The sequence below is a fragment of the Anser anser genome (assembly GCF_964211835.1).
Source record: "Anser anser genome assembly, chromosome: 11".
Classification (NCBI taxonomy): Eukaryota; Metazoa; Chordata; class Aves; order Anseriformes; family Anatidae; genus Anser; species Anser anser.
In genome coordinates this window covers 22,470,594-22,495,008 of record NC_139732.1, presented here as the reverse complement: position 1 = coordinate 22,495,008, position 24,415 = coordinate 22,470,594, and the positions used below count along the sequence as shown (strand labels likewise).

At 52.8% G+C, this 24,415-nt stretch overlaps 1 protein-coding gene across 6 annotated transcripts in view; it reads right to left on the bottom strand.

Moving 5' to 3' along the window:
• Nucleotides 1-24,415, bottom strand: part of ZNF469 (zinc finger protein 469) — a 230,424-nt gene that overhangs the window by 67,061 nt on the left and 138,948 nt on the right. For 5 of the 6 annotated variants that reach the window (XM_083851752.1, XM_083851753.1, XM_083851750.1 and 2 more), the window contains one exon: nt 19,421-19,526. The gene's annotated coding sequence lies outside the window, so the exon portion shown is untranslated. Of the gene's footprint in view, nt 1-7,450; nt 7,476-19,420; nt 19,527-24,415 lie in introns of those variants that run through there. The other variant, XM_083851754.1, reaches the window with a different exon arrangement.

The following is a 24,415-nucleotide window of genomic DNA, read 5'->3' as shown; positions in this document are numbered from 1 at the left end:
CATCCACGCTTCCCAAGCAGACCCTCCCCGCCATCCCGCCAGATGGGACAGAGAAAGTCAGCCAAAAATACAGCCATTTCTGGGGTATTTTATAAAGGGTTGGTTTGTAATGTTCGCTCCTCGACACATACAAGAGCAACAACAGGGGAGAAGTCAGTGCTTGAAACCGGTGCTAGGTCAGAACAGTTGATTTCTAATAAAAACGCAGTTATTGCCTGATTTTGGAAGGGAAATGAAAGTGTTAAGCCTGGTCAGATGAGGTGTTTTCCCTTCCAGATCCCACCTAGGGTGGGAGGCAGAAGCATGCAGGCAAGGTCCCTGCCCCAAGTGGGCTCCGTGTCCTGGGGCAAGCCGGGGCCAATTCTGCGCCCCCTCCTGCCGGGTTGTTTTACTCTAGTGAAACCTTCCCAACCCCTTCCGAAGCAAGAAGCACCGCTCAACAGGGACCTACAGACCTCAGCGTTACAAGGCAGCAGTCAAATCCCAGGGTGCTGCCCCAATTTGCTGTATGTTTTCCGGGTGTAATGATCCCAACCACGCAGAGAGAAGATATTTGTGCCGCCCGAGCACCTGCCTGCTGCCAGATCACCGTCTCATTTGGGGCACTGCTGCTGATGACCTCCTGGAAAACCTCTCCCAGGGAGCAGAGCGCCCCCAGAAATCTCACCTGGGGAATAATTAATTGGAAAATCTTTGTCTGCTCGGACCCCCGCCTGCCCCACGCGCGGAGCAGCCCGGCGAAGAGGCGGCGCGAGCTCCGGGCACGCCGCCCGGAAAAGCAGCGCTGGCTTTTCGTCGAAAAACTTTTTTTTTTTTTTTTTGGGCGAAAACCTGCGAAAGCCGGGCTCGAAGGGCAGGTTACCTGCAGCAAGCACGCGGCGGTGGCCGGCTGCCAAACCGCTCCTTCGCAGCCTGCTCCTGCTGAACTTTCCAACAGCCCGCGGCCCCGCGCGAGCATCTCCTGCCCTGGCCGCTCTTCCCCGTCCCACCTGCGCCAGCTCCCCCTGCCCCGAGGGGCCCGGCGGCGAGTCGCGGCACGTGGGGCTTTGGAGCGGTTCCGAGACGCTTGCCAAGCCCGAGAGAGAGCAACCCCAGCGAGGTCAGGGAGGAATTTTTAACTCGGCTAATTGCCGGGAGGCAATTCGGAGCCCGAGCGCGCCGACGCAGGCAACGCGCAGGGATGAGACGGAGCACGCGGGAGCAGAGCATTAAAAGCTACAGAAAACGTAAGGGGATTAGCTCAGGTTATTATTATTATTATTGTTATTATTATAGGGAAATCACACGCTCTGCCAGGCTTTCTTGGAGTCCCAACATTTTTGTACCGCGTCCAGCCCTGCCAGCCTCAAGCATGCAGAAGTCATGAGTCAGGGTTTGAAAGGCGAAGTGATACTGACTCAAAAATAATTAGAGCGAAAGAAGAATTAAATACAGTTGCATCACTTGACTTTTTACCCTACTCTCCATCCCTTTGGCACGGTCTTGGTTCACCTTTTGAAGTTTCCACTCACACCATTTTTTATTCGAAATGAATGGGTGCTCGTCCCCAGCCTTGCCTCCTTGATAAATCCCTTCCCTTGGCTTCCTCAGCCCCCGCCTCACGCTGCCCTCCCTTCCAAGAATAATGGAAAGAGGAGACGGAGGAACTTTCCAGCGCCGCATCCAGCTTTGCCCACTGCCAGATTATCATGATGATATTATATTAACGTGCAAATCATGATTGCTCGCAATAAAAAAACATGAAAGGAACAGAACACACGCGCGAGCGGGGAGCCGAGCAGAAAGCGCGCGAGCTCCAGCTCTGCCTTTGGCAGGATCCGTGGCAGGGGAGGCAGCGGGGCCGGCCGGGCACAGCTCAGCCCCGGGCAGGATCCGGCCCCGTAGCCGCAGCCCCGATCCCGGGGGTCGCTGCCCGGTGCCGCTGTTTGCTCGCAGGGCTCTGAGAGCTGCCGGGGTTGGTTGGATTTGGGGGGATCGGGACTGAGTTAAATCAAATTCTTGCTGGTTTGCTTTCAAAGGCACGGTAGTCTCCAAAATGATCCCCTTTAGCAAAGCAAGCAGAGCCTCAGGAGGCAGGATTTCCACCCCTAAGCTGTTCATTTAAAGCGCTTATAGGTTCAGCCCTCTGACTTCTAGGTTTCCGCATGAAAAAACCCTGAAAACAGCAAATGTTAAATAACCACTTGCATTTATACAGGGCTTTCTATCCTCTGACAATCCCAAAGCTCCAGAGATTGATGCTACTTTATAAACTATCGACTGCACACACACACACGCACGCGCACGAACGCGCCGCCAACGTTATTAAAGGAACATTAAAGCTGCAAAAGCAAACACGCCGAAGTTAGGAAATTCCAGAATTGCCGTTTCCTGGGCAACCTCAGAAAGCCTTCTTTGTGCGTTCGCATTTCGATACCTGCTCTCCCGGCCGGCCCCCGCCTGCCCCTGCAACAAGCCCGCTCCTGCCCGTGCTCGCCCCTTGTCTGCCCCGTGCCCAGCGCTCCCGGCAGGAAGCCGGCGCCGCGACGGACGGGTCCCTGCCGAGGGACAAAGAAGATGCCGGGTGGATTGTGCTGGGTTTGGGAGCTCTGCGCCCTGGCCGAGCTTGGGCAGGCGTGGATGGGTTGTGCCGCGTCCCCCACCCCCAGCACCATCAAGATTTGAGCACAGGAGGATGGAGACCAGGTCCCAGGCTGAGGTTGCAGAGTTTAGCTCAGAAGGGCTGTTTTCAACCCGTCTTCCGTTCATCGCTTCCCAAATCCCTGCACCCCCAGCTTGTCGAAAATGCCAGCTTTCGTCCTACATGCATCTGCACGGTGCCGTCACATGTAGGCTGGGTGAAGAACAGAGGGGATGAGACCGGCTGAAGATTGGATAAAAGTGGACACAGCCCCACCAGGGCTGTTCGGGACAAACGCTGCTGAATCTGTCCCTGCGTTGCCCTTCTGTTCTTCCACCCACATCACCACTGGACCTGCAGAGCTGCTACTGGGAAAGACTGGAGAAGACGAAGAGACAGGCAAAGGAATTGCTTTAAGGAGCCATCGCAGGGCCTGGGAGAAGAACGGAGGCAAAGCAGGGCTTGGGTGCACCCTGTGCCCCGGTGGGCTGCACACACGCGTGTGCACAGAGCGCCCGTGCGCCCTCAGAGGTGTGCAAGGGGCAGCGACGCACAGAGCGCCCGCTGCCTTCGGCTCTGCAAGTCGCAGCCTAAATTAGCTCCAGGAAAATCAAAAGAAGGTAATGAAGAGCAGCTTTGGCCCTTAGCACTTTTTGTATACAAAAAAAAAAAACACGTTTTGGAAACTAATTAAAGGCCCGTCCAACGCAATGCCGTTCCGCATCCAGACTGCCACGAATGTGCTGGCGAGCGCCGCTGCTTGGGGACGGGGAGGCAGCCCCAGCATCTCCCACCAGCCTCCGGAGGCAGACACCGGATTTACGAGGTGTCAGGGAGAGGAGAGAAGGGAGCTCGCGAAGGATCGTCCCCTTCCCACGCGGGAAGCACGCCGCGTTTCCAACCGGGCTGGAGCCGATGGGAGACCTGGATTTGTGCTCGCGGGGAGCTGGCCTGGTGGGAAGTGGTGCATGATGCTGCTGATAAAAAAGCAAGGCTGTATCAAGGCTTTGGAGCATGGTTTCATGCCTCTGCTGCACAAATAATACCAAATATTCGGATGTAATACCAAAGGAACCAGCACCAGCATCGTTTCTGCAGGAGGGGTTGGAGTGGGCTGGAGCTGGGGACCACCCCGGGGCACCTCTGGCTTTTTGGCCATCCTCATCCTCATTCGTGTTTCTCTTTTAAACAGAAAAACGCTCATTTCCTGAAAAGCTCAGCAAAGCTAGCCTCGAATGTGCCGTGCTTTAAAAGCAGCAGAAACTGAGGGAATAGGGAGTTAGGAAAAGCGCCGTGAAAGGGTCAAAGAGAGGCGTCACGGCCCTGAGGGCTGAGGAGAGTGGGTGCAGCCCCACGCAGGTGTTTCGTGGGTGCTCCCTGGGTTGGGTTTCGCCAAAACCAACATGTCCGGATGGAAGGGAACACATTTTTATGCCGCAATGTGGATTTTGTTACTAATTTCCCCATGTCTTGAGATCGGCCCAAATCACGGTGGAATTACAGGAAAGGAACTGGGCCGTAGCCACGTGCCGGCATCCCCATGTCGCAGCTGAACAAAACCCGTGCTTCAGCTTCTATCTCCAGACAATAACAGATAAAAATAATAAAATTGCAGGAAATTAAAAATGCATAATGTTTGTCACCACTTCTACACTACAGCTCTGATACATTTTTTTTTTCCCAGCAGAACCAGACAAAAGCCATTTTCTCTGCCTGTTTATTCTTGGTCAACCTTTAGAATTTCAGACGTTCTTAGGAGGAGACCCAGTAAGAAATGACCTTTCCTGAAACAACGATAAACCTTGTCTAACTTCTTTTTCCCATTTGTCTTAATGTTCTGTGTACTCGTTGGGATGTGGAGTCATTCTCCCTTTTTTATTTTCTTCCCCTTTTTTTTTTACCGCCTCTGACAGAGCAGCCCTCACGGAGGAGGCTGAGTTTTCCATCATTTCTGGTAGCAAATTCTTTATGTTTCAGTTTGGTCTTTTGTGGCTTTGAAGCAGCAGCTCAAACTCCAGAAAGGGTACAGTTGGGCCAAGGAAATATGAAACATCGTAATATTTCTAATGTTAGAAGAATTTTTAAAAGGTTACATAGTGGAAAAACAAAATATGAAAAGCTTGTGGAAGGAAGAAGGTTCCTCGAATACTCCTGCCAGCCCCCCTGCTACTGCAAAAAAGGGCAAAAGAGGGGGAAAATGTCAAAAATGCCCCCTAAAAGCAAGTTTCACCAAACAGAAGGAAAAGCATTTTAAAGCCTGCAAAACAGAAAAGGATCCAAAGTGCCAAGGAGGTTTTTCTCAACGTTTTTCCCATAGCTGACCTACTCTAATAATCATTTTCACTCTCTTCTTCTGGCACAGCAGCCCAAAGCCGATGTGTTTATGTCACTAAAGCCGCCTATGTACTTTTAAAAACTATTTTAATGGAAATGAAGCAGTAATGGAAACATTTCTATTTCCTATTAGCTTTCCTAAAGCCCTTTTACTACAAAAACCTAAACTTTGGGCTTTGGCCGTGCTGACAGATGTCCCGCTTTAGCTCTGCGCGCTGTTGGTTTGCAGGGCTGGCCTCCCGGTGTCCCCCTTCCCATGTCCCCAGGGGCCACAGGGGGGCACGCTGGCAGGTCCCTGAATGCTGCCGAGAAGGGGACAGCCCTTGGTGGCACCGGTGGAGCAGCTGGACAGATGTCCTCTGCTCTACGCATGGGGATTTGCAAGCTTTGCAAAGCATTTTCACTCAGCACCAGCACGATGCTCAGCAAACGACAGCTCCCCGTGGCTCCCGCAAGCCTCGGCACCAAAGGTGTTCCCTTTGGGTTTAGGGCACGGCATTTCAGGAAATATTTCATTTCTGCAGGCTGAAACAAAGCCAATGAGGAGCTGAGGCATCCGTGCTGCCCGTCAGCCCCGCCTGCCCCGAGGAAGAGGAGCCGGCAGCATTGGGCCACCCGCGCCAGCGCTTTTGGGCATGCGGTCCCTAAGGAGCTCTAATCAAAACCAGGCCCTGGCTCGTTCCCTTCTCCTCCTGGCTTATCAAACGAGCAGGATGTTGCCACTCCGTTCGCGAGCCAAGAAAAGCTCCCTTTCTCTCGCTTTTTTTTTTTTTTTCAGCTGTTCTTTCGCTTGAAGAATGAGGTGGTTTATGAGGATTTTCTTCACAAGGGAAAAAATGCTTCAAAATATCAGACCGTGAAGGCAGAGAATAAGCTGATTTTTCAACACTTCAAAATTATGTCATGAAGGCCCAGAAAGAGGCTTTGGCTAATACATAAACACAGAATCCAATACAAGTTACAGAGTGATTAACTAAAACCAGCGTTTCCAGAGAAATAATATCTACACAAACAGCCACATGCTCTGCTAACTAAATGAGTAACAGCACCCCGGGCTCTGCCAAGTGTCCTTTTTGTTTTAATAAAGAAAAAAAAAATTGAGTGATTGTCTCCTTCATATAAAACTCTGCAACAACTGTCGCACCCTTCGTGCCCAGCCTGGGGAGGTTTCGCATTTTCGGGCTGGATCCTTGCCCCCCTCTTTGCTTTTGCTCTGGGGTCTCTGCGCCTGCGAGCACGGGAGCAGAAGCAAGGATTCGGGCCCGGAGGCCAGCAGATGTGGTCCGACCGTAAGTGCTGCTAGGAGGAAGGGGAAGCTCCTCTTTATAAGCCCATTAATCATAAGTGTGGTCTCACTGGGAGAGCGCCAGGACGCGATGTTTGCTACCTGCTTCTGCAGCTGCAGGCAGCGCCGCAATAGCAGCTCCTGCTGCACCGCACGCGGAGTCGGCCAAACCTGCACCCTGCACAAGCCAACCCCTCCGAAAACGATGCTCCCCCCTCCTCTGAAAGTGATTTCCCCCCCCGACAGTGATGCAGCCACCCAAGGATGCTCTTGCCGGCTTCCAGCAGCATCTCCCGCGCACCGCCGGTGATGGCGGCACCGCTGAATCCGTGTAGTCAAAAGTCCGGCGGGGGGGGGGAAATCCTCCCTTCTCCTAAGCTGAGGAGCAACCCCTGGGTTGTGCAATCGCTTCAAATTCAGACCAAAAGCTGGGCCCCGGAGGGAAGTTTCCTATGGAAAGATGTAAAGTGCAGCCCCCCCGCCCCCCCAGCCCGGCAAGGTGCCGTAAGCGGAGCCCGCCGGCCGCGGGAATGGCTTTAGCAGGGCACGTTCCTCCGTACAGCCTGTGCCTCCAGCCCCGAGTTGCCATGGAAAAGGGTGAATCTTTGAAATAAATAGTCTGTGCGGTGACGTCCCAGGTCGGGTTATAGGCTTGCATCATCTGATTTGCATGTTGTTCTCATTCCCCCTGCTTTTTTTTTCTTCTTTTTTTTTCCTTTAAGTAGAGACGAGCACAACCCCCCCCCCCCCCCGTGGCAAGGACCCGTCTATGGCTCGGCTGCACCAGCTGAGCCTTCAGTTAGAAAGTTTTCCTGGAACAAAAGCAAGGCAGAAATGGGAAAGGAAGGCAGGCGCACCAGATTAAAGGTTAGAAAATGCGCTTTTAGCTTCAGCAGCCTCTGAATTCATAACCTAAATCCTCGCCCAGGAGAACAGTTAAGCAAGCAGCTGAAGTGAAGCAGACGTTTAGGCTCTCTCTCATCCCGACACATGTAAACGCATCCCACGGGGTCACTGCCCCGACTGCTCAGGCGTGGGGGGGCTGCAGAGGGACACGGGCAGATTTTGGATGGGGCCGGGCAGGTGAGCAGTGGCCGCCAGCAGATTTTGGGGGCAGGGGCTGCCCAGGTCCAAAGCTCAGCACCTGGAAGCCGTATCCCACCCCCCGACGAGGGCAGCAAACCAACCATAAATGATGCTCCAAAACTCACCCGGAACGAAACGCATCCATTTTGCACACCCATCGCCCTCTGTAACTCAGCTGCATGTCTCTTGCTCCCCTGCTTGCTTTCCTGCCCGGAGCTGGGGGTGCAAAACGGGGACGGGAGTAAGGAAGTGGTCGTGCACCAGGTGGGGGATTCGTGGGCTGGAAACCATCCCCGTGAAAGTGTGCACAGAGGCAGCGAGGACCGCGTGAGAGACGAGGCAGAAGCTTCCCTCGGAAGACGTTGAGAGGCAGGAAAGCTCCGGAGGAAACGCGCTCGCTGCCAGCAGCGCAGAGGTGTGGAAATACAAAGCAATTAAGACAAATGGCAACTGCGAAACAAGAGCCTGCTGGACAGCGAGACGCTGCTTACAACAAATAAATAAAACCAGAGCCTGATTGCAAAGACAGATATTCACGGGAGCCACTGCTGCACCGAGACCTGGAGCGTTTCTGCAGGCAGCGAGCGCTCAGCGCTGCGCGTGGCGCCAGGCAGGCACGGACGGGGGCTGGAAGCTGCACGGGGACAGCACGGGGACATCAGCGGTCACACAGGGACACTGCGGGGACACCAGCGGCCCCAGCCTTCCTGCTGTCCCCTTGCAAAGCTCTGTCCCTGCCCCGCACGGACGCCAGCACCTAGAGGGGCATCGTGGTGGAATATCCCATAAGCAATTAGTTGCTGCTCCGGTTTAATTGACTGCCACCTTTAATCGCAGTACAGCGGGCTATTGCCTCCGCTTCCCCTTCTGGCACAGATTTCGTCCCTCTTAAATTAGCTGTGTGGGAACGGCTCATTAGCACACCCATAAGCGAAGGTGGCTTAGGCCAGAAATAATCGGGTGCTATCTGTTCTGCTCACGCCCTTCTGGCCGTCTCAAAGACTCAGCCCTGAGCTCCAGGAGAAGTCCTGGACAGCCGGGGTTGGAGGAAGCCCTCAGCCCCAAAACCTGCCCCTTGCACGAGGCAGCAGCTGGTCCCGCACCGTCTCCCATCACAGCCCGAGCACCGAGATAAGTGCCCTTTTTTTTCATGGAAAGAGGACCGGAGATAAAGCTCACGATGAGAAGCGGTGCCAAAAACCGATTAAGCAGCAAGGAGGGAGAGGTTTAGCATAAGAAGCATTATTTAGATTAGAACAGGTACCGCAGCTGGATTAGGTTCGAAACGGACAGATTTGTTCAAGCAGCAAAATCTTTGAAGGCAAGATCTGCATAGGATAATAGAGTGTAAAAATGTAACACACGCGAGCGAATTCCTAATAACTTCCTAGATTCAGTCGAGGGAATTTTGGGATTACTTCTCGTTTTGGCAGAAGAATAATCCCTAGGATAATGGCAGAAAGGCTTTGACGGTATAAGCCAAGCAAATGGGCTGGCTAAAGAGCCCCGTGCGAGATAGATGTGCCGATAAGCCGGGGTAGATATTATCTTTTCAGCACTAGCTCTGAGAAATCACTGTCTGTGCTCTTCACTTTCTAACAAACTTAATCGCTTCATGATGAACCGATGGCATTTCCCCTTCCATATGCTTTTGATATTACTTAATAAACTTAATTAGAAAGCAGCCATCCTACTGGAAAAATAACATTTCAGAGGGTTCCCTTTCTCTGGTTAGGAGCAGGCCATGTTACATAACCGGATTGCTTTGCTGTTCCGTATTACCACAATTAGGTTAAATTCCACTATTCATTTTTACAGTGCACAGTAAAGCTAATAACGGGAATCACTTTGCAGGTAGGTAATAAAATGCCTGTCTGCCCGAGCTTGCAGGTAATGCCTTAAAAGATATTGGGAATTACTAAAAAAGGATGTCCTGAGCCTGGATCTCTTCCTGCACGACCGAGGCATTAAAGCCACGTCCGTCCTGTGCGCAGGAAGGAGAAAAAGAGAAAAAAAAAACCTCAGGATAATTTGCCAAGTGGCGAGCAACGCTATTCTGCGGGATGCTGAGACAAAACCTGCCCCGATAAACTCTTCTGGTGTAATACAGAGGGGGTGACAGCCAGGAGACCCCTCCTGATGGTGACCCCAAACGGAGCCGGTGTTGGGGTGCATTTTGGCTCCTACCTGCTGGTCCCCCCCAGCCTCATCCCCCGGCGGCGGGCGCGCGCGTGCCCTTTCCAGACGATTGCAGGGGAAAGCAAAACCATCTGGACGGGTTTGCGGGAGGATGACAACAACTAATATACGTTTCAGCCTTAATGCGAGGCACATTGCCGGCGTTGGGGCGGGGGCTGCCTGCAGATACCTCCTGCCACGCGGCCGGGGCGAGCCCGGTGCACGGAGCTGCAGAGCTTGCTGCTTCGCCTTCCCTCACCTGCCACCTGGGGCCAAGGAAAGCTGACAGACCTGGGCCAACACCATTGTCCTGGTACAGTTCTCCTGTGTCTCTGGAGTGACAGGATCCAACCTGGCAAACCCCAGGGCTTTAATAGCTGATGTCCCTTACTCCTAGTGGGCTGCGTCCCCAAGGGCTGTGCTCGCACGCATCCTTCGCACCATTGTGTTCCGGTCTTTCCTCTTCCTCTTCCCTGCAGTGGCCTGGAAGCATCTCAGAGTTTTTTTATTTTTATTTTTTTTTTAATTTATGGCACATTATCCAACGGGATGCACTTATTAGTCACAACCGACCTCCCCGCGCAGATTACAGTCGACGATAAAGATGCTGGCGTGCTCAGCCATCCATTAAGGGTTTTGTTCTCTTTCAGAGCAATTTGTTTCAACAGACAAAAAGCTGGACCGGCTTTAGCAGCTCCTCCCTGATTTGGAAGAGATTGGGTTTCAGAGCCGATATCAATTTCGAGGCCTTTTTTTACAACGTGTAGGAACAGTCCCCAAGCCTGCAGGGTTTGAAGTGCCCCACACCAGCCAGGCCTTCCCAGCTGCAGGGGAAGTCACCCCACACGAGCAGCGGGATGCCTGGAAGGGGCTCGGGGCTACAAATGGGAGAAAACCTCAAAGGGAGCAAAGATGAGGTTGGTTTTCAGCCCTCAGCTGATTTTTTAGGGCTGAAGATTTTCTTCCACCTTTGCTTTTGCACAACAAATTTCCAAGCTTATCACCGCATTCCTTGAAAAACGAGATGAGCTTATGAGAAATGTGATCCCCTCGTGATGATTTCGGGAGCACGCAGCCGGTGAATTCTGTTTTGTCGCTGAGGATATTTTATGTCTATGTTTCACGACTGAAAACTTCATCCTGAACGTGGAGCTTATCTGTTTTTCCCATTGCCTTTTTCCACTGATGATCCCCAGTTCCTCTAGAAGCTCGGCAGCCAGAAACGCAGGCACCTTTTTAGGCAAACCAGCTTTAAAATCTGAATTCCAGCGCTGAAATAACTAAGTAACAGACCTGGTGGGATGCCTGGATCGTATGTGGGGCTGAGCAAGAATCATCTGGAAAAGGATGGGACGATTACGAAAGAGAAGGTCTCTCACTAGTCATTTTTAGCAACCAGATATAAAAGCGAGAAGGGCTGGAGGAGAGCTCAGGTGCATCAAAACAGGATGAGGGAGGATTTGGGACTATTTAGAGGGCTTGGACTTGTGTTCAAAGACCTTTCAAGAGCCATTAAGAAAAAGAGGCAGGAAAAGAGACTTGGACATTTATTATTTTGTCTAGTTCCTGGGTTAGCTGAAATGAAACGCCTGGGTTTATCTGGAATCCTCGCAACGTTTGGATCTCTGTGTACTTTATCTGTCACGTTTCCTTGAAGAGGTGAATTGCAAAATCACCACGATTTTCCCCCGTTCGCGTAGGATGAGCTTCAGCTGCTGACTTCTCCCAGGGAGTCGGCCCTGGCCACGTGGGCCTGCAGAAGCTGGGCCATGTGATGGCGAGAAGACCTTTGGTTTGTGCCCAAGGAATGGTGCTGTGGCCGAATCGGAATAAAAGCAGCTTTAAACACCGAGCTCAGCCTAGCGGGACCCAGCCCGACGGGGGAGTTTCGCCGCAGCTCTGTGACATCCATTAAGTGACATAACCTTTCAAGAAACGCATACCAAGGACATTACCAGCAAAAAACCCTCTGCTTGAGCAGAACTGCAAACGAGCAGCGAAGATGATTTACGCCCGCCCGCAGTTCCCGTACGGCTCAGTGCATTCCTTCGGTCGCATCCGCGCGGGACGGCGTGCGGCACCACTTCCAGTCAGGGATCGCGATCACATTCCTCAGCACGGAGCAGGTCGGAAGGAGGAAAAGTAACAAGGCATTGCCCACGAAACTCGCCATGGCCACCTGGGGATGCAAAATGAGAGCCGTCCTCGAGGCGGCAGGTCCTCCCTGCGACCGCAGACATCTTCTACACGCCGTGCTCTGCCACGGTGCCGGGGTGGTACGTGCCCGTCCCCTTCTCTGCTGTCCTTCACGAGCTCGAGAGCTTGGGCCAGCAGAAAGGAGAAGGGAGCAGACATCACACTGCCAGCATCCGACGGAGACTTCACACGTGGTGAGGGGGTAGCTCTCATTCCCAGCCCGCAACCCCCCTTTTTGGTCTCTGGTCGGTCTTGGAAAGCGGGAGGTGGCAAACGATGTTTTAGGCAAGACATGGGGTCAAGGGGTAGAAGGCAGGGTCAGGTTAACACCAGACTCTCCTGCATTTCCAGGCTGGCTGCAGTGGATCAGCCAGGGCTGGTGTTGCACTGAAATACGGTACGCCAGCAGCTCAGCGTGCTCACCAGGCATGAAATTAAACCCAAGCGGTGCTTCAGCCACAGGCAAAGACTTTCTGTGCTCACTGCAGAGCACCTGGGCGACCGTGGCGGGATCCCTCAGTCCATTCCCGTCCTTGGAATCGCCTCTGCCATGGACTAAGAGCTCAGAGCCACGGCCCTGCTCTCTTGGGGTGACTCTTGGTCCTCCCACGGCACCGCGACAGCCAGCAGAGCTGGGAAGAGGAAGACGGGGGTGAGGGATAAATGCTTCTACAAACAGACGGGGGGCACCGTAATACCTGGCTACGTCATCAGCGATCAAAAGCAGCCTCTCGCTCTGAATTTTCTGGCTACAGCAATAACTGTGGTGGTGTTTTAATGTAACATCGAGCGTCTCACTGGGGATTGCTGGCGTGCTCGCGCAAGGCTATGACGGGGAGACAGGATGCACTAATATTTGCCAGTGAGACAGAACAGAAGACAAGAGATAAAGAGCAGGATTACACATGGCGCACTACATGTTCACACAATAAAGAGCATTATTTCATTGCTCTCGGGACCGTCGTGCAAACTAATTAAAATGGTATTTCAGCATATTGAATTAATGACTCCACTGAGGGCAAGAAAGGTCTTACCAGCAGGCGTTTTGAAACCTCATTTGCTTTCAAAAATGTACCGGATTGGTAATAATCTCCACGGCGAAGTGGCAGAGTCAAGTAGGAACACACTTTTTGCCAAGGTCGGCGCAGAGCAAGGCATGGCAGGACGAGCGGCTCGCGCCGCCCTCTGCGTCGGGCACGGGTACTGCTCTCCTCGTGGGTATTTCTACCGTCTCTTTAGGCTATGAAAAGGACTGCTGGCTGCAGATCGGGGTATTTTGCCCAATTTGCCTCTCCTGAAGGCAATGCTGTGCTGCTCCTCCAGCCACGTACATCTCCCACACAACACCCATCTCAGGACCAGGGCTCTGCTTCAGGATCCTATTTACCCGCTCCGGTTCCTAGGCTGGAGATACATCCCATACGACTGACATCACCTGCTAACACCAAAGCCCACGGCAGGTAATTCTCACAGACACATCCAGCTCCAGCCCAGGACCAGCGGGGTTTTTACCCCCGCACCTCCCACAAGAAGGACGTGCGGGACCCGCTGCTGTGTACGACATCAAAATGAGGTCTTGTGTGTCTGAGGAATAAAAAAATGATGTAAAACTCCTCGCCTCCTGCCGGCAGCCTGGGTTGGACCCTGGCACGTTGCAGCCCACCGTAGGCGATGCCATGGGCTTCCTCGCCTGGGTGAGCGGTGCCTCGGCTCAGACATCTCGCTGCCCCATCGCAGCCATAAAGCCTTTCCCATGGTCCCAAAGTCAGCCTCAGAGCGAGAATCAGTGCAAAACCAACAAAGATACACAGAGCGCGAACCAATGCCAAAAGATAGATGGGAAAAACTCGCATTTCCAAGTGCCAGAGAAGACAATGAGACATAACAAACCTCTTTGTTTGGGAGAGGGTTTTCTTTGGGGAAGAGGGGAGAAGACTGGGAAAGGAATGGGGGGAATAGTAGTCCCTCTCACACCCACTCCGACAGTTGAAGAATTACATCGAAGCCAACAATTTTTCATATCCAACCATCACATTTTGGTGCCAGAGAACTCCCCGTCCAGATAACCTCCCCCAGAAGGACACATCCTGCTCTAGCCAGCTTTCCGTTTGTGATACGAAGCCCGTCACCCTTCGTTCTGCACACGCGGAGCTGAGCTGGCAGCAGGGATGTGCCGGGGCCTTTGTGCCCACGCAGACCACCTGCAGTGCCTGCACACAACGTGCGGACGCTTTCCCAAACCGCCCCAATTGCACGGATGCTTGTTGGATCCCCAGACCCCAGCGGGGGATGCACAGCCCCATGGTGCATAAGCCTGCATTTCTCGGCACGCCGTGGTGGAGTCAGAGGTGCTGCACACACCTGACAAGGTCTGGCTTGTTAGGGCTGGCGGACTTTGAAAACTTTTGGACGAACATATAAAACCTCGTAGGTGGAAGAATAAACATGCAGGTGTATCTTAACATTGCTTTAGTGCAGCCTTGCCCATGTACACTTTATTGCTCGCCACCTTGTCCAGGCGCTGCTGTTAAATTGCTGTTGTCCCACCTGGTCGTGGCCATGGCGTTGTCACCTTGTCACCTGTCCTCTCCCAGTGAGGAGCAGCTACACACAGCGCTCGGCCACCAGCATTGGCACCGCTGCCACTAATACCCCGTCGGAGAGAGGATGGGGACCCCAACACAGCTCGGGGACCCCACAAAGCGGCAGGAATCCCACCAAGCACCGACCCCCAGTGCTGGTTTCTGAGGTAGCTGCAGCACCAGCTCACTTTGGGACGTGTAATGCCACAGAAGGGGCCGAGCAGGTCCCTCAGCCCCCAAAACGCCACCGGGCTCTGCGCAGGGCAGGGCAGCTCCCTCGGGATGCAGAGAGCATCCTTCCCCTTCCCGACCATAAAAGCTGCGGTCGTTGCTCTCCAGTGCTGCCTATTGACTTGCTCTTGTTTTGGCACCTTCTCCTGCTAGAACAAGCTCTCAGGGCTCTAAAATTACCCGGCTGGAGCCGCACCGTCCCCCTCCCTGGGTGGATGGACCGGGACCTGAAGGCGCGTTTATGTGCTCGGTCTCCTGGTGTCTGCTCCTTGCCCAAGCCCAATTAAGGCAGCACCACTGTTTGTCCCACTGAACTCTGCGCTCCCCACATAGTGGTAGGAATTTCCTGCTTCCTGAGACAGCAGCGAATGCTTCGCTGCGCTGAACGCTGACCTCGGCGAGAGGTGCTGGGTTTTGTTCACGTTTTGGGGAACGGATCCTTGGCTTCTGCAAGAGGGACCCCGCGGTGCTCAGCCCAGTCCTCACCCCAGTTCGGTGCGGGTTTGGCTGGCGCCGAAGGAGGGCCAGGTCCCTTCTTCCCTCCTGCCTGGCTGAACACAAGGTTATGGGGCCAAAAATAAAAGATGTTTGTGATGCACCAGTGCTGGGATTGCTGGGGATAGGAAAGAAATGCTTGCAGAGAGAGCACCCCGGGAGGGAAAACACGAAGGCTTTCTGAAAAGCAGCAAATACTGCAGCGTTTGAGAGAATTCCCAATTCAGCAGGATTTCATGGAGCTTGAGAACAAAGTTACTTTTTTTTTTTTAATAGAAATCTTTCTCCCTGTTGCTGCTCTGCTTCTAATTCTTAATTGAACGAGGCAGGTTCTTTCCTATTTCCAATAGGGCCGTGCAAAATTATGAGATCCATTAGCTTTGAAAAAAAAAAAAAAAAAAAAAAAAGCTTTCTCGAATGATTTTCAAGTTCTTCCTCAGACCACATGTGCTCTATGGCAGGGTAATTTTGTTTAGTGTAATTCACTTGTGCTAATTTCCTGTAATTCTTGCAAGATATATGACTATAGTTTTTGGTTATTTTCCACATATATTCAACGTTAATTTCCCTTGGAGCAATATTTACGTGCAGAACGTCCCCAGAGACACGGGAAGGTTTTTGTTTGCAGGAACAGTGGAAATGCCCGGTGGATCAGATCACCAGCTCGCTCACTGCAGCATTCAGCTGAGCTAGCAAAGGGCTCTTATTCCAAAACCCAGAGATGCTGCCTCTAACGCAGCCCCAGCTTTCCCCAGGGTCCTGAGGCTCTCCGAATTAGCCTCCTAATTAGCCTGGGTGACTTCATTTCAGTAAATTGCTCATAGCTGAAAAATGCTGTTTCTGTAAACCACAAGCTGCTGGTGAGCAGGTTGAATGGGGAATGCTTGTAGTTCGGTGGGACGTTCGGGGTCTGTGTTTGAAGTGGGTACGGCGGGGTTTCAACGAGCATCCAGGAAAGCAGAGCCATGCCCGGAAGCATGGGCAGAAAACTCAAAACCTCACTTTTGGCCTCAAAATCTGAGCGAGCTCATGGTGGTAGAGCTTTCTTTCCCATCACAGCTCCTTTCCCTTAACAGAGCTCCATTTTCAGGTCGACACGACGTGCATATCTGCCCTTCGTTTTTTTTTTTTTTATGGTCCAGCTTCTGATCTAGAAACACCAGCTGGCCACAAAGCCCCCGTTATAATTTGCTTTCACCTCCAGGTGGAGCGTTTCGGTTGCTGTTGCAGGGACGAGCCCCGCTCTCCCTCGCCGGCTGCTGTGGGGCCCCAACTGGACACGGCACTGCAAAAAAAAACCCCATGCGCAAACCCAAAGCACAAAAAAATCACAGCCCTCTGAGTCACCGCTTTGCTGAGACACACGGATGGCAGCCAAGAGGTCTGCGCTCCCCCCGGGGTAAATGAATGAGCAAGGAGACCCACCACCACCACCCCGGACGGTGGCAGCGAAAAAAATGGGCAAAAGATGGGATTTTTGGGGATGGCACAGCGCAGGGCACGCAGACGGGGGGCGCAGCACCGTCCCCACGGCAGCGGCATCAGCTCCCGGCTCGGCGGCAGCAGAAAGTTTCCTTTTTTTTTGCTGGAGCAAGCGTGCTGTTCCAGGGTGGATTTTCACGCTCCGAGAGGCAGAACTGGAAAGCCGGTCGCAAGCCAGAAAGGAAAAATTGCAAAACAGGAGTTTGGAGGAGGGGAGACCTGGATCAAAATCCACCCTCCTCACTTACAGGAAGGCAACTGGGAGAAAGCACGGTGTGGAAATGAACTTCCCAAAATAAAGGGAATTTAATGCTAACCAAAACACCCAGACACAGATGAACTTAATCATCCCGAAGTGAGTGAAGGTCATTAAATAAACAGCGCAAGTCAACGTGTTGAGATGGGGAATACTGTCAGCCATCGGCTCTTAGGGAGGAAAAACAAACAGCGAGAATGGCGAGGCAAAAAGTTATCTGAAGCACCGAGACAAAGAGAAAAAAAACAAAATTTGAGGCTGTGCTGACACACACAAACGGGATATAAAACTTCACGCTGCTGCACCTCCGGCTGTCCTTTATATCAGGCTGGCAGGAGCCTGCATTTCTTATGCAGATGACCCAGGGTTCAGCTCTCACTAATGATTTTCACCTTCCTTTTGCCGCCGCAGGAAAATCCACGCAAAAAGCGCAAATAACTCTGCAGCCTTTGCGTAAATCCATCCTGGAAAGCATTTGTGAGCATTTTCCCAACAAGCTCCTCGTGCTTGCGATGGGACGGGGCCGTGCCTGGCAGCCCCTGTGAGCAGAGGTGTCCCTGCCACCCGCAGGATGCGCGGATCCGCCTGGCCCCGTGCTCACCGCAGCTCCTGACCTAGAGCCACCGAGGAGCAGAAGGCTCCTGAGCCGCTCCAGGATGGAAATCGGATTTTGGGACTCTGCTCTGCGCTCGGCATATCCATTTTCCACCTCCTAGACGCAGAGTTTACCGGTTTGAATGGGACACATTAAATGAGGCATGTGAGCCAATCTTTTCTGTTACACCTGCCCTACAGAAACCTCTTTGTAATTACCAAGTGGGCGACCAGCGGAGTGGTTTTCCTGATAGGAACAAGGAAGGGCCCCGCTGCACAGCCAAAGACAGCGCTCAGTAGGGATGACGGGATGCGCGACTGCTGCAGGGCCCCTGTCTGAAGGATTAGTTGTGGAGCTACCACTTTGAAACACGAGGGAATAAATCATCCTTCCCGAACCAGCAAAGAGGCACCTGGACTGCAAATGCACGCGAACAGCAAAAATGAATAAATAGAAATCAGGGCTAAAATCGCCCCCCGGGGTCAATGGGGATGTGCACCTGACTCCTTCAGCTGCTTGTTGCGCACCAGCTCCAGCCCCTGGTGCCAGCACAGCCTCTGCTGGGCCCTAACAGCTTACACTGAGTCAAGAAATCGGCAGGCCCCTGGATGCCTCACAAACCCCGTAGAAGAAACCGATAAAGGCAGCTATGCTATACAGGAATCAAAACCAGCGCCTACAAATTTCCGCTCCCAAAAACATTTCGATGATTGGCTTTGATTAATGGGGCTGCCAGAGGATCATTCATCAGTATTAACAAACAACATCTTTTTCCACATAATTTCCAACTCCCGAGAAGCTGGAAAGTGAAACGTGTTTCTGTTTTACTATATTCTTTTTACTCTGTTTGCCATTTGCGCACTGGTTTGGTGTTTTTTGTAGTTTTATTTTTCCCTGCAGGAGGGAATTGCCGTGAGGTTCTGGGTCTGGAAACAAGGCACAACCTCGATGCTGGAAACAAAAAGGCTGGGTGGCACACGCACAGCCTCGATGGCCGAGATCTCCGCGCTGCTCGAGGGATGCCCCAGCTCTGACAGCAGGTCTGGGTGCTGCCTTTCACAGCCGGAGCACTTGGGTTTCTCCCAGATTCTCAGGAATTTCTCTGAAGGCGCAGCGTAACTGCAGCTCGCCCTGCAAGCAGCATCGCAGCACAGATACACGCAGCGAGGTTCTCATCTCTCAGCACTACTGCGCTTTTATTCATACAAGCCTTGCCCTGCAAACCACTTTGAATAACTCCAGGTTTAGGCCAGTATAGAGCCTTTGGATGGTAAATCTTTCAGCCTAAGATACTCTAACCCAAGCTGATCAATAAAAGAAAAAATCAGACAGCTACCTGCATAGAATACCTGCATATTGCAAACAGAAGTTGCAATAGCTTTCTGCCACAAAGACACCCCATTTCCCAGCTCCTGGCTGATGAAGCTACGTATTATAAACCACCATCATTTCATTTTACAGCTCAGTCCTTAACAAAAAGGCGGGGGCTCAACTGTTCAGTCTCAACAAGTCATAAGATGTCCAAGCAACACGCTACAGAACCTATTTTAGAAAACGAGTTCCCCAGGAAAGTAAAGAAAGTGTGTATTTCACCTTACACTTTTAAAAAGGATATTTTGTGTGATTCATATCGGAATTTTAAATAAGAAAATACTATGAGGATACAATCTACACTTCATTTTCACTTAGGTATGCGTATTTAGAGCATACAAAACCACGCATGTGCACACATACATACAGATATAGGCATGTGTAAAACCTCAGAGCATCTACTCAGCCATTTTCCCAACCTTACTCTGATCCTAATTCATAGACTCAGTAGAACTGAGACTTTCAAACAAGCGCACCACACATGAATACGAGGGCATTTCCCATCCCCAGGGAGTGCCTGGCACAGGACCACGTCTGCCCAGGAGATGCTGGAAGCCGATGCTGAGCAGACAGACGCGCTGGGAAGGGATGGGGTGACCTTCACAACATCCTGCCTCTGGTCCCGGGCATGAGAGAATCGCAGGGAAAATGTTCAACACTTTGTGGGGTGATTTACCCATGTGGCAGACATCAGAGGTGGTTTTCTTACCTCTGTCTGATGAGGTCCCCGCTCCGGCACAGCCTAGGACAGATCCGGCGTTACGCCGCGCCGCCCGCCCTGATACAGCTCTAGCCTGTCATCTGCTGCCAGACACCTTTAGGAGAGAAAGAAACCATTAAGAGATTTTTCCTTTAGCAAACTAAAAACAAATAAACAAAAAAAAAATGGGGACAGCGCCTACAAAATTTTAGAGCAAAAAGCTGAAAGGCCCAGCAAACATCCCTTGTGGCAGCGATGCTCGTGTCTGCCCTGCAGGTACGAGGCTGGAAAGGGCTCTCCATCAAACCGCATGGCTTCCTCCAGTTGGGGCAACACTGGGAATTGAGTTAGGGTCCCTTGTAGTGCCCCAAAAGTTTGGTTCTTTCCCCAGACAGCTGCCAGCTGTCCCAGTTGCCATCACCCCCAGGAGCAGCAGTCCCTCTAGGGCTGGGGAGGTGAAGCGGTGGGGACCCGAGCTGCAGGAACAGGGGAGGCCGCTCCCCTCCGGCTCCTCTCCAGCACCACCTTCCCTGTGCTGAAATTCTGTGCCCAGAAGGAGAGAGGAGAAAACAATAAAGCTTAGGGAAAGGCAAAGCCCCTGCCCCTGCTTTCTGCTCTTCCCCCCTTCCTCTCCAAAGCTAAAGCCGTGCGGTGCAGTCACCCAGTGAAGCACCTCCTGGGTACAGACGCGCCCTGTCCCCAGCCTCCCCCTGCCACCAGCACGCTGGCCGGTGGGCAAACAGCACCCCATGCCCCTGCCACAGCGGGGTCAGCTCCCCCCGAGCTGCAGAGAGCAAAGCTGCCTTCCCCTGCCAGCTCGGGGTACGTTTCCAGACCGCTGGGCTCGCTTCCTGTCACTGCGAATTGGAAAAATTCTCCAGTCATCCACGAACGGGCTCCAGCAGCCCCTCCAGGTAATTCCTTGTGCCTGAGACAGCCCCGGAGAGCCATCGCTTGCCTCTTAATCCCCTGAAAGCATCCCCGGGCACGGCGAGCAGGTTTCCCCACGCCTGCTCCTTCCCCAGAGCCCCAGCTCCCCGTGTCTGCGGTCGGACAAAGGCTGCCTCCAGCCCCGGCTTTCCACGGAGTTTACATTCAGGTCAACGGGCCCATGAAGAATAACGACAGCAGAGGCATGGCACATGCCATGGCCATGACGGGACGTGGCTGGGAGGGTTTTCCCCTGCCAACCACGTTATTCCCAACCCCTGGGTGCTGCCCCATCCTGAGAACACCTCGCCCAGGCATGGGAAGCCCCAGGGATGTGCTCAGCTGGTGGCTCGCCACTCATTTCCACTGCCACGCTGCTGCTGAACTAGTGTTTGTGTTTATTTATACGCTGCGTTAAGCAAAAATTAACGCAGGTATCTGAACTGCCCAGCACGTAGGTAGAGATCCCAAGGGTAAGAAGAATTAAGCCAACTACCTGCTCCTCCAGCAGACACACACAGACAGGCTCGTGTACGCTTCAGGGACAATTTTCAGCACAAACATAGAGCAGCCCTTCCCAAAAAGCAGACAAAAACAGAAAAAAACCCCTCCTGCCAGGGCACCTCCAACTCCATTTGGCAGTGTTCCCCACCGAGGTCACGAGCACACCCTCCCAGGGTACATTCGCCTGCAAAAACTGCTGGAAATAAACCAAACCCAAGGCACGGAGCATGCTGCAGTAAGGCACGAACCAGAGTGGCTGTGAGAGATGGACAAAGCAACGAGCGGCTTTTTGTGCGCGTGCTTTTTTTTTTTGGCTAGGAACCACCAGAAAACGAGGCCTTCTGGATCTAAACGGCCTCGCTCTGCTTCAAGTGCTTTCCACTTTTAAAGCCTGTCCGCAGTTGTGTATATATTGCTCTATAAATATTTCATTGACTCAGGAAAAAGGGGGAGTCCCCGGCGCAACGCCTTCCTTTCGCCTTCCTCCTTCCTCGCGTCCCATACGATGCTCAGGCACGAGCTGCCTCGGGCTGATCCCGAGCCCTCAAACCGCCTCCAGCTCCCCGTGACAGCAGTGACAACATCTGAACGGATCACACATTATAATTTCTAGGGCCGGGATCATCAGGATGCACTCTTTTTTTTTTCAGCCCCCCCGCAGAGAGGCTGGAAACAGAACTGTAAAAGATTTTTTTCCCCCCTCTTCTAATCATCAGCTCGCTTGAATAACAGGCAAAAAGCGTGATATCCAACCACCTCCCTCCAAAAACGGATCCAGCAGCGTTCCTGCTGCATCAAAACTGAGGATCAGAAGGTGCGAGGAAAGAGAAACGGGGCACCTCCAGCTCTGCAGACAGCTTGCTGCAGCACATGCAGGTGCCAGGAGAAATGCCCCTTTTCCCAGCGCATCCACTAATATCCACAGATGGAAGAGCAAAAGTTAGCGAATTAAGGTTTCGTGCTGCTTGGGGCTGGTCAGGTGAGAGAGGCAGCAACACAGCGAAACCCTGGGCAGCCAGGATGAGAAGCACAACCCCTGAGGTTTCTCCTCTGAAAGCCTTTTGGTGGCCACCACCCAGGTCCTGCTGGCACTGCTGGGGGTCCCCAGCTTTGCAAAGGGACTTCACAGAATGGTTTTTTCCTCTCCCCCTTGGGGACCTCGCTCTTCCTTCATGGTAATGTCACTGCCCAGCTCATCTGCGCCCAGCCCTGAGGCAAAAAAAAAAAGCAGGTCCTACGCAAAAGATGGAAAGGGAAGGAGGAGAGGGAGAGAGAAAGCATGACGCCAGCAGTTTTCGTGGTATTTGGCAGGGCTGGGAGCAGCGATGGCAATAATTTGACCGTAGTCTCCTGAAAACTGCTTGTCACAGATTTTCCGAAGGCTGAAAAATACAGAGATATATATTTGTAAGTAACCACCAGACCCAGTCAGCTCATCTTGACCAGCTACTCCACAATGACATTATTCCACAATGGCATAATCCTTAGAGAAAAACCACAGCATTCTTGGAGCCCAAACAGAAACTCGACACATGCAATACCTAATACTAGAGTGCTTTATGCCCTGCTTTCCTATGAGTCATTTTCCATCCCACTGTCTGTCGAGAATGCTTTTTGTTTATTTGTTAAAGATCCTCTCAGTGGCTTTATTGATGACAGAAAAAGGGGGTGAGCGGGGCAGACATGGGGCATCCCTGAGACCTGTCACCGAACCTGGCCGAGGCAAAGCCAGCCGCTCGGGATGGCCGCCGCAGCCAGATGCTAAAGAGACGGGGCTAGAAGGGGCAGGGTCTGTGTTTTTAAAAGAAAGTTTTAAAATGAAACCAGCCCCCAAAAGTGAAAACTCTGCTCCAGAATCCAAAGCAAAGGCTCGGCTCAGCCCTCGTCTGCGTTAGCATTCACGGGAGGCAGCTCAGCATCAGTCCCTGGGGTGCACAGCAGAAGGAAGGTAAACCACCCATGTGTTTAATAAATATATTGAACTGCGCTGTTTGATCAAGCTGCACAGCCTCTGCAGCTCAGGCATTGTTTTCCAATTTGTTTTCCAATTTAATCTTGGCAAGACCCATTTAAATGTTAGGAAGTGAGCAGCATCTTGCACGGATGCTGCAGGGAGCTGAGGGATGCTGGACGGAGCCGGGGCTGCCGTGAGCCCGCACCAAGCCAGGCGAAGGCAGGGTGGGTGTCACTGCACCGACAGCCCCCATCTCCACAAGGTATTTGACCACCTGTACCCCTCCACCTTGAAGTAGGGCACTTGGGTCTGCAGCCCCGGTCTGTCTTGGTGGCAAGGCTGCTTGACAAACAGACGGCTGACCTTTCCTTCCACTCCACCAAAGAGCTCTGAGGCTGTCCACAGACATTACGCTGGATTTTTTTTGCTGGGTTTCAGGACTTTCTAAAGGGAAACAAGCAGAAGGACGTGTAGGCAGGAGGCTTTCTGACAGAGTCCAGCTGTGGTTAGGCAGGGGCTATGGACAGGCAGACATCCCGGCTTGCTCCGTCGTGCTCAAGCTACGCAAGCCTGGCAGTCGGCAGCCCGCGGGTGGTGGGGCAGCCCGAACACCGGGGAGCAGCAAACAACGTGACCGCAGCCTGTCTGCGCTAACAGCCACCCAGACAACGTCTGCACGGTCTGCAGGAGGCGAGATGAACCGATGGTTGTGATCCATGCCACGAACCGAAGGGCCCCAGCAGACGCGCTCGCCTCCTGACGTCGCGCGTGCCACCGCCGTGAAGGGGCGCTTTGTGTGGGGCTCTCCCCATGTGGCGGGGGCTCGCTTTTCCCGTTAAAACTAACAATCACCCACCCGAAATGACGACGTCAGGAACGCCCTCGCTTCCAATAGGGGTTCTGTCTTCCCCAGCTTCAGCCCAAGACAAAGAATAAACCGAAATCTCTGCATTTATACACAGGCCTCGGGAACGCACGGTGCAGCGAGACAGCCGAGGCGGCCCTCCTGCCCTACCTGCGGTGCTGACAGCAGATCCCCAGGGCAAACGCTACGTGTTTGCCTTACAGTCATTCTTAAACAAAACGAGCAAAGGTCAAAACGGAGTTCCCGTAGCAGGGCACATTTGCTGTCCAGATGGTGACAAAACATGAAGGCCTCTTCTGTGAGCGGAATGGGCAAGGAGACGTTCTGCAGCCCGAATGTCGCTCTGACCCTGACGCTGTACAGAGCACATCTGCTTTCTCCCTTGGGCTTATGCATCAGAAACGTGGTTTCCTCATCCATACGGTGCTTGGGCTCACATCACGCCAAGCCCAGCGATGGTCAGGCTCCAGCCCCGATAGCCGGAGCGCCGTGACCGAGTCCTGGTGCAAAGCTCAGCCCGGGGTCGGGAGCCCTGCCTGCAGCACAAGGGGGCTCGTTTCCAGCGCTTGGCACAAACCCTGCACGGCCGAGAGCAGTCCCACAAAACAGGGGAAGCTCTGGTGGGGGAAGAAGGGAAAATAGACCCAAGGCTGAGATCAACGTCAGTTTACCGATGGTTTTCAGGATGCTGGGGTTAGCTTGTTGGTTTTTAACACGCGCAAATAAATTTGTTGTCTTCTTGTCTTTGAGC